This window comes from Bactrocera neohumeralis, chromosome 2, assembly GCF_024586455.1.
Source record: "Bactrocera neohumeralis isolate Rockhampton chromosome 2, APGP_CSIRO_Bneo_wtdbg2-racon-allhic-juicebox.fasta_v2, whole genome shotgun sequence".
NCBI lineage: Eukaryota > Metazoa > Arthropoda > Insecta > Diptera > Tephritidae > Bactrocera > Bactrocera neohumeralis.
In genome coordinates, this window is record NC_065919.1 from 4,686,562 (window position 1) to 4,697,474 (window position 10,913).

Sequence of the window (10,913 nt, forward strand, 5' to 3'; positions counted from 1 at the left end):
TAGATTCTGAGGATCGCTTGCGCCGCAAACTTTTGTGTTCGTAAGTGTTGGTTGCTATGAAAGAATTTCATTCCATCATTTTCCTATTCCTTTTCCATTACATTTCTCCACATGATTGTATACATTGTTTGTGTTGTTGCGCTTCTTCTATTATTTAATTGCCGTTCATTGAACCCCAGAGAGTGGTTGAAGTGATGTTCATCATGCTCTGTTAATGATCTGACTTTTGTTGTTTCCATTGCTGTTGTTGCTGTTGGTGTTGCTATTGATGTTGATGATCTTTGTGCGCGTGTTGCTCTCGCTCCTTGTATTGCAGCGTAGAAAATCGGCTTAAAAGTGTGTGTGTTTGTCTATTTGCTGGTGTGCGTTGTGCGTGTGACCCGCACGTACATGCATATTTCCTCATCCTCGTACGTTTTGAGAAATCAGCTGACTCGAGATGAACGGGCATTGAACTGTTGGTATTTCCTTTTCGCTTTTGCTGCTTGCGTTTGGGGTGCAAAGTTGTGATTTATTCATTAGGATTAGGAAATGCAATGGGTATTGCAATTTGTTTTGTTGAGATGCCGATATAGAGGGAAATAAGTTTTAGAGATTATTATTATTGACAATAAATGTATATTAACCCCAGAGTTTTCGAAAAAATTGCTTAGGTAATGTTTTTTGCTGGATATACATACATATATACGCATAACTAGGCTTGTTTTGGTTACGAAGGATAGATTATTAGTCTTCCTGATTCAGTTTTAACTCGACCGATGAAGAATGTCCTAAGAGAGCTTGGAACATAGTCAAATATAGATGTGTCCTTCACCAATGCAGTCCTTTAAAACATGGAACGTTGTTCGACTGCCTTAGTCCCTTATCTCAGAGTACTATAAGTACTTATAAGTTTATTACTCAAGACTCAAGATGTCAATAATACAAGGTATATCGCAAAAGAAACAGAATTTTTTAAATATAACTGTCTCTGGTGGCGCCACTTATTGGTGGGTATATGAAATAAAAAGTTTGATCTCTTGTTGACATTTCGTAAAAATTTCAAGACAATTGGATAACTACAATCGATGTTATCGATCAAAAAGTGACAGCAGCTTTTGGTCATCGGTCGTAAAATGCAAAGAGCAAATATTAAATTTTGTTTTAAACTTGGGAAAACGTTTACTGAAACATTTCAAATGATGAAAGAAGTTTATGGTGATCAGTGCCTATCCCGTAGTAATGTGCATGAGTGGTTTAAGCGAGTTCCAAGAAGGTCGTGAGGACCTCTGTGACGATCAGAAGTCGGTCGTCTTCAGAAGTCAAAAATAAAGAAAATGCTGATTTGTTTTTACGATTCCGAGGGTATTGTACACCGAGAGTTCGTCCCACCTGGCCAAACATTAATGCTGTGTTTTACCTTGGTGTTATGAAGCGTCTTTTGTCACGAATTCGTCGTGCTCGACCACAATACCGTGAGCAGGGTCCTGGCGCCTGTTGCACGATAATGCGCCGTGTCATCGGTCGACGCTTGTCACTGATTTTTTGACAAAAAACTCCATATTAACCATTAATCACTCACCCTACTCACCTGATCTGGCACCTTGTGATTTTTACATATTCGGAAAACTTCTTTTGCCCATGAAAGGACACTGGTCTCAGGACATTTCAGCTATCCAAAAGGCGACGACCGATATTCTCAAGAGCATTCCGAAAAATGATCTTAAACACTCATTTCAAATGCTAATTGACCGGGCTAAACGCTGTATCGAAGCACAAGGAAACTATTTTGAATAAAAAAATATAACTTTTGAAAAATATTAATTTTTTGTTGTTTTTTTCTTTTGCGACAGACCTTATATATCTATTGCCTATGAAAATCAACAGCAGAAACTGAGTATTTAACGAAATATTGACGGCCGAGCTTCGCACAACTCTTTACAGTTGGAGTTTATACCAATATAAAAGGTATTTTATATTGTTTCTCAGGAGAAGTTTGACCAGAAAGTACCGGTCGAAGTCCCAAAAACATCCACAACTCCTACTCCTGACTCCTTTAGCCTTTGGTCGTTGATAAGAGCATTTATAAAGAAAAATCAAAATAAAAGCTATAGAACACATACTGTGTAAATCATATCCGTTATGTGAAAGATATATAGAACATATTTTAGTAAGAACAACACGGCTTCAGGAAACCAAATCCTTATGATCCAAGTTTCCGTCGATTTTTGAAGCCAAGTAAGACTGGATGGATCTCGAGCTACAACAAAAATGTTGTTTTTAACCCACAGATATATTGTAATCTTTTGAGATTTAAGTACTTCCTGTTCTTCGTGACTTTGACATCGATTAGTTGAGGTTATGTATGCTATGAAAGATATGACTCTCAAATTAGATTGTTTTGGTGTCATCATTACGATACTTTGATGAATTATGTGATGATATCTGCAACAGAATAATTTTTTAGGTGCATGCATCCTTATATTATTTCTATTTTATAATTAGCCAAACCACCATTATCACCGCGGTAACTCATACTGAATTGTTGCTAATAACTAAACAGAAGTGTAAATTACTTAACTACACCATAATTTGATCGAAATTTGTAACACAAACGGAACCACAAAGCGTTTTATAATTGCCATCATTGAGTTTGATTGTTCTTTCAGGATGCGAAACTGCGTGACATATGTACACAATATCAAAAGGTAGAAATCTACATTAAACAATATGTTAATTTCGACGCCCTAAAGGCTCAACGGGTCGTTGCGGTCAATAAACCACACCGGAAAGTCATTTTGGGGTTTATTTGCCACGGCGATGACAAACAAAAGGACTTTTGTTGACTCTGCCCGTAGGACACCATATTCCACACAACTTATTGCCGCTGTTGTTCTTGTTGCATTTGCGGTACTGTCTGCTATTTGAGTACGCTACTGGTCATTGTGAGTGGCAACTAATTTAAGAGGATCAAACGGTAAAGTATTCAAATGGAAAAATGGCATGGCGTGGCGATGACGTTGGGAATGTGTCAGAGCGATTGGTGTTGAAGTGACGTCAGGGTTGCGTCAGACGCGTGTAACATATGACCGCATGTGGAAATGGGCTCTCAACGCAATTGAAATGAATTGAATGAATTTGTAAAAGACGAAAGTTTTGTTGTACAAAATTTAAGTGATCAAACAATTGAAAAAAGCTACCAAGCACAAGCCACAGGGGCTGCAATTCACAAACAAAGCAAACACTTCAGGCAGGGGTACATATATTAAAGGAATCCTTTCTCTGTGCGCTTCCCTAAAAATAAATACCGATGCTTGCAAGCATAAGTATGTGTGTGTGCGCATTCGAATGCTCGGTTGGCCGCATATGCTGTCGTTGAGCGTCAATTGGCATATGTAAATGCACGTGCAACAAAATGTTGCATGCCACATGCGTTCAATATGCCATAAGTCGATTTAATCAAAAACAATTAAGTGCACGCATTTTCAATTTTCAGCTGAGAAACGCAAATGTTTTCAATTGAGCTCACTTTAGATTGTGACAATTGACGCAACGGTGACGCGAGGGGTAGAAGATGTAGTTGTATGTGTGTGCATTACTTATAACGCGGAAAGCAGGCGCAAAATGGAGTTTAAATAATTTTGAAAAATTAAACTCTTTAATAGGCGGCAAACAGCGCGCGCTTATCCTTTGAAAGCAACTTTAAAATTCCTACCATTATTTGTGGCAACATTGCCAATATACACATACATATGTACATACATGACTATGTGTGTATGTACACAATCTTCACAAAAACAAATCTAACTTTTTTACAATTCCCTTTAAGCCGGCACTGCCATTGTACTAGTGCTACTTATAGCATTGTTGTGACAATTGTTGTTGTTGCATTTGTTGAACACTTCCTGCAGATTACATTGTAGCAAATCGGACAGTGAACTACTGTCCGCATGTGCATCCACTGCGAAACCACGTGGAGCCGCAAACCGGCGCAGTGCATGCTCGCAACTTCACCTATACACATAAAGGTGTCTAATCGACACACACACACAGGCACATATATGCATTCAATCGTTCATGCTTTCTTAATGGATATGTATCCACATATGCATGTGAATTTGTGCTTAGAGTCAAAGCTACAAGTACGTGTGTGTTTTTGTAGTTGTTTTTGTGTTAGAAACTATTATTGTAGCAGCGGCCATTGTCCCTAGACAACTGTAATGGATTTCTCTTTGCCTATTCCACCATCCTAAGCACGTGTACAGACATACTTACGTATGCTTATAATTGCTCTGGGGGTTTGAGTTACCATGAACGGCGCCTAATCAGGTCATTCATCGGTTTTTCCGTTTCACCGCTGGAGGGTTTTCCTTCGTTTGCTTACCATATTGTGGCTTTTCCTGGCAATGTGCTGAGATGACTTTACAGACTGGGTAGATACATACATATGTATTTATTAAAAACTTACTCCACTAACTTCCTGTGGATAGTGATCTCCAATTCTAAATCAGATGACATCGAGATTTGCAAAATTCGTATTTAATAGCATCGCGCGATAACGACAATACCTAAGGCATGGAAGATGATGCTTCAGCGAATAGATCCAACGATTTGAGACCCTATTCACTCGGGTGCTTGACACATCCAATTGAAGGACCGAATGCGTAGAGCCCTGTAAGCACATGGGATCTAAAACTCGGCGTGAACTGACAAAGGATAGCGGTAACTGACGAAGCTTTATGTTCTCGGCCCAAGCCGACCAACCGTTTTGAACTGGAATCCCTATACAAAAACTTACACTACAAACAAGTCTGATTAGTATAGATGACATAAATGTCCACAGCGAGAAGTTCTATCGCCTGCGAAAAACGAATCGACCCATATCATCTAACTATCATCAAGCGCGACTTTCTGGCTTCCAATTACAAAATATTCGTTTGAAGATTTACACATAGACTACTCTGATTATTGTATAAGAGAAAAGGGCTGCAAACTAAAGGTCATCGCTGTGCTCTACATATTCAGCAGGCAACGCGATGCCAAATATTCTGACCAGATAAAGAGGACCAAGCTGAGAAGAACACGGTTTTCCTTACTGTTTCAATTAGCGCTAATATGCGAATCGAAAGAAGGACTCCAATTAATTATACCCTGTACAGGGTATATTAAGTTTGCCACGAAGTTTGTAACACCCTGAATTAAGCATCGGAGACCCTTTAAAATATATACATATATAAATGATCAGTATCAGAACTAGTCTCTCAGTTTTTAAGATATCGTTTTGAAATTTTGCAAACGTCATTTTCTCTTCGAGAAGCTGCTCATTTGTCGGAACTGCCGATAACGGACCACTATAACATATAGCTGCCATATAAACTGAACGATCGGCATGAAGTTCTTGTATGGAAAACTTTCACATTTGACAATATATCTTCGCAAAATTTGGTATGGATTATTTTCTAAGACAACAATGTAATCTCCGAAGAAATTGTTCAGATCAGTTAACTATAGCATATAGCTGCCATACAAACTGAATGATCGGAATCAAATGCTTGCATGGGAAACTTCCTCATTTGACGATATATCTTCACGAAATTTGGTATGAGTTATTGTTCATAGAAATAATGTAATATCGGAAGAAATTGTTCAGATCGGCTTACTATAGCATATAGCTGCCATACAAACCGAACGATCGGATTCAAGGGTTTGTATGGAAAACTTTTGCAGTTGACGTGGTATCTTCACGAAATTTGACATGGATTACTGCTTAAGGTAATAATATAATCTCCGTGTAGTATAAGTTTCATAGAAATAAGCCATTATTTGCGCTTAGACTAAATTTCACGTTGTTAGCTGTCCACACCCTGTAAGTAGGGAAATCGTCAGTTGTACTGAATCCTCTTTCATTGTATACGTATATACATATATGTTATTTTTGGTCTCAACTGCCAGGAAAATCGCTTTTCCGTACTAACATTTCTTTGCTGTTTTTATTTTATCGCATTTACTTTTCCACGCACTTACGCATAACCAAACACAAGCTCTCCATAGCAAATGCAAATATACATACATACAAACATACATTCAGAGATTATGTAGCTTCATGTACATATGTGCAATGGAGGCCTCTACATTTATTGGAATTCGTGTTGAGCTGATAAGCTCCAACTTGTCTGCGTTGATGAGTTTGTATTAGTGTATCGGTAGGATAGCTCTATATGCAACTAGCGGTCACTGTACACGGCAAAGGAGAATTTGAGATTTTCAAGTGCATTGCCATGGCACACCACTTTCCATTTGCCACTTGCCAGTCGCTGTACTCCACTTGCTGTTGCCTTTCAGTCGCTGCTTGTAAGGAATGTGCAGAGAAAATTTTCCTGTAACCACTGATAAACGCCAATGCCCTTCAACGAACCCTACAGGCGATCAATGAACTCGCCAGCGAGGTGCCAGCCAAGGAATTACTGCTCAGTCCTCGTGTGAGTACTTAGTCACTCGTGTAAATAAAGCCGATATGGCTGGACTGTGTGATTGTAAGAAATTTATAATTTTTAAATATTTACACATATGTACATATGTAAAACTGAAATGTCCGCAGGCTGGAGAATAATTTCGTTTATTTTTAGCTACGGTTTTCATGTGATTTAAATTGAGGACGTGATTATAATTTATAACAATATACGTTGTAGAATACTCAATACTACTCAGTATGGTTAAGTCATCCAGGTCCCTGCATTAACTTTGTGCGAATTTTAGATTCAATAAAATGCGAGCGATCGTCTTTGTCGTTATTTCATCACCGATTATGACTCTTGACCCAAAAACATATATTTTTTTAAAACCCAACAGTGAAAATATTTGCTGGAAACCGCTGCATAGACTACTTAACATACGAGCTAATCTAGGCTATACTACATATATCGCTAGAAGACAAAAGTTGACCAGATGCTTGGAATTGTGGTACAGGGCAACCCTTAGCGATATATATGTACATATGAGAAACTACGACAGTATATGGACCAACGTTCCAAAGTAATATAAAAAATTATTAAAATCGTAGAAGTTATATGTATATCTAACTATTAGTAGTACGAGTATAAATGTAAAAACAGAACAAGTTTTATTGGTGTTCGATACGTTGCAAGCTCAAAAATAATTTTAGTGCATAATTTTCGAGAACGTACGAAACTTGAAAGTAAGTAGGTGTTCCAACCTAATTGGAACGTGGTCAGATTCATAGTTTTTTCTCTCTTTTGGTATAAACTTTGTTCCTTGAAGTTGAAACTACTAAAAATTGTCATATTGTATAATGTTTTCCTTAATTTCGGTGCAGATTTTCAACCTCAGTGCATATTTTAATATGTTTTTTCATTTAAGAGTTGTCCTTCAATTATCACTGAAAATTTTCTCAAAATTACCATTTCGCCATGTCATGCGGTTTTTTTTATTTTCAGAAAGTCACTACGTTTTCAAATTCTAGTAATGACCAAAGAACTTGAAGTCAGCTAAGTCTGTATAATCTAAGCAACCTTGAATTGAAGCTTTTATTTTAGAATTTTTTGCCAAAGAATTTTATATTATTTGCATTGCTTTAATCATCAAATGAAAAAAAAAACAATAACACTTCGTAATCCAAATAAGTTAACCTCGATGTGGCAAGATATGTCAGCAATGAGCGTTCTTAACGATTTTTCTTGAACAATTTTTTCCATCTACACAAATTATGTGGTACGTGCTTGAAGAAGTGCACGCGTGAGCTTTTTACCTTCAAAGAAAAATAATGAATATTTATACATATGTGTACAAGAATACCACAATTCGTATATATAAGTATGTATATATACATATGTATGTATGTAAATAGGTAAATATCAAATCTTGCAGAAATTACTTAAGTTACAAGTGAGGGCCTTTTTGTGCTCGGTCGGTGGTTGCTTGGTTGCAAAATCGCCAGAAATGTCACACTCGTTGACCTGATTCTTCTTTTCAACTTTTGAAATATTTAACAAGCATGTATGCATGTTTGTGTGTGTGTATTTATTTATGTACTTGGAATGAAGTCAGGTTACCAACAGCGGATTAGCACATTTTACGTGGCTATTTCCATGGACAATTTTCGGTTAAAAAAGTTGAAATTTTTGTTCTTTACAAGCGCACAACCACAGGGTTCTACAGTAAAGTCAAGTTAATATTGATGGACTGTTGCAGTGGTGTTGATTCAGTGGTGAACCTCGTAACGTATCTTTCATTTAAAATTAGTCTCTGATGAACTATAGCCAATTGAGGGCGCCGAAGCGCGATTTTTTCAGCCAGAGCACGTCACATCCATCTCAAATTGCAACGCGATTCTTTAAAGCGTTCAAGGGGACTAGAGGCTGTTAATTCATCAATGTTCAAAGATAGTTAGACACGCACCTGTGAAAGATTCATTTGATCAGAGAATTTGAAATTGATAAAAGTTGAATTTTTTCGTCGACTCCAATTTCGTTCAATGTTAATACATAAGTTGGTTTAGTCTGTAACTAAAAATATATTTGAAGTATTATTTAAAATTTCAGTATATTATTTTGAATTTTTTATTTTATTTTACTATCGAGAGATGAAAATTTTTTTTAGAAATTTCGAACCAGACGTGCCCCTTAACAGGGAAGATTTGCTCCTATGGACATTCAGTTAGCATATAGTTTACTCTGTGTTACTTTGCCAACTTGCCATCCTTATTGCAAGCCCCTATATGTATGTAAATGTCCAACGTAATTTCGCCATTATTGCGAATTTCAAAATTGGCACAATTTATGTATATATACATACATACGCATGGGTTAAATGTGTATGTTTGTATGTATAATGGCACGGACAGCACGTGCTTCTCCATTATCCGCTAAGTCTAGAACAGGAGTATATATGAAATGGATATGCATATATGTAATTAATCGTATACATACATGCATGAACATATGTACATACATATATGGTTGATATGATTTCCTTGAATAGACTTCCGTATATATATTTTCATACTTTGGATATACTAGCTGGCCTGATATTTGAATTAGTATATCGATATTATTTCAAACATTACTGTGATGAATAAATGAATTTCTCTGTCTGCAGAATTTATTATCCCTTTTATCTTATTTAGGCGATCGATATTTTGTATGTACTAGTAAATTAGCTTTGGCTTTATCAATGCGCCTAAAAATAGAATACAATAGTGATAAAGGAAATAAAGGAAATATGAAAAGCCACATATGCTCACAAACACATGCAAATGTACTCGTAAGCGTATGTATAGTACATAAATGTTTGATAATAATACCGCAAATCGGCTTTATCGTCCTTTAGCTGATAAGGATAGAAAAATTATATTTTCACTTTAACAGATTCCGTTATGTTATTGTATGCTTGCCAATGTGTTGAAATATGTATGTACATATGTACGTATGAGTGATTGTGTGAGCATGCGCATTTACTTGTGTGTAATCAACTCCGCTCCTGCTGCGTCCGCGGCGTCCTGCGGTTTGTAATGATTGCGGTGCAGCAATTATCCGCGCACTCAAGTCATCAAATAGCGTCCAATATTATATACACTAGGGTATATGTATGCCAGTGACGTTTGCGATAAGCATTTGGTTGCTTTTTTGGTTTAGATTGACTTTCACTTTGTATACTCTTTCTGACTATTATCTTTTAATTATAATTTTCGGTATTGATTGTTAGCACATTTGCATATATTTAGTTACTTATATCATGTAAATGACAAACTTTGCAAAAAATAGTCTTCTTGTTTACCTGATATATTAACTATCTATATGTCACCCTCGCTTACAACAAGACTAATTCGCCGCACTTCTCCATTCCGTTAAGCACGGAAGCATTGGCTCAAATCTAGCGCCAAATTTAAAGTCGGAAAAATAGAAAAAATATGGGAGTTGTTGGGTTTGTTTCGAGTATTTACGAAAATGTTTGATTAAGTTGACGATAGGTCATTATCTACTCCATTTAATGCCAAATTTATTCAGCAGCTTAGCGAAGTGATACATATATCCATAACATATGCTCTCGATTTCGGTTACTGGATGTGCTTTCTCATTTCAAAATTTGCTATATATTACACCTTCTATTTATATACGTATGCTATAGAGCTACCGGATGGTTAAAAAGAATATTGGAATATTTTTTAAATTAAGGATACTAAGAATACTTCAGTGCGCTTTAATACAAAAAGCAATCGAAAGAACATACCTACTATCTAAGTACAAGCGTGTACTTTTAATTTACATCTAAAAAATTTCATTCATAAAATCTACCACAAAAATAGAAAAATAATGAGAGAGACACCGAGAGAGTAACTAAAAATAATCGATTGATCGCCAAAAATAAGTTCAAATGAAAACATCCCAGCAGGAAATATTCAACAATTACATTGATGTATTTTATAGCGTAGAATTTGCACGGCATTTTTGAGACAAAACACAGGAGAGCTGGCTTAACATAACGTCCCAAAATAGTCGAGTTTAAGTAATTGGGACCTAGGACTGTAAACACAGGATCACTGAAAGATCATTTGGGTTTGGTTCCAAAATCACCAAATATTTTCGAAAAACAGCATCACGTTAACGTCTATTAAACAACGCTTTCCACTACCAAGATGTCATGAAACGTAATATTACTAGCGATTAGTCTTGGATCTATGTATGCTTACGAACTGAAAAAAGACGACCAATCGACCGAATATCGTGGCAAAGGTGAAGCGAAGCTGAACAAATTATGTTAAAGCAGGTCAAATATCAAGGTTATATTGAAAGTTTTCTTCGATTATCGAGGTGTGGTCCGAATTCCTTCCCACCGGCCAAACTGACAACAAGGAATGCTATTTGAGTGTTGTGCGTTGTTTGCGCGAAGCTATTCATAAAAAGGGGCCGGAATTTTGG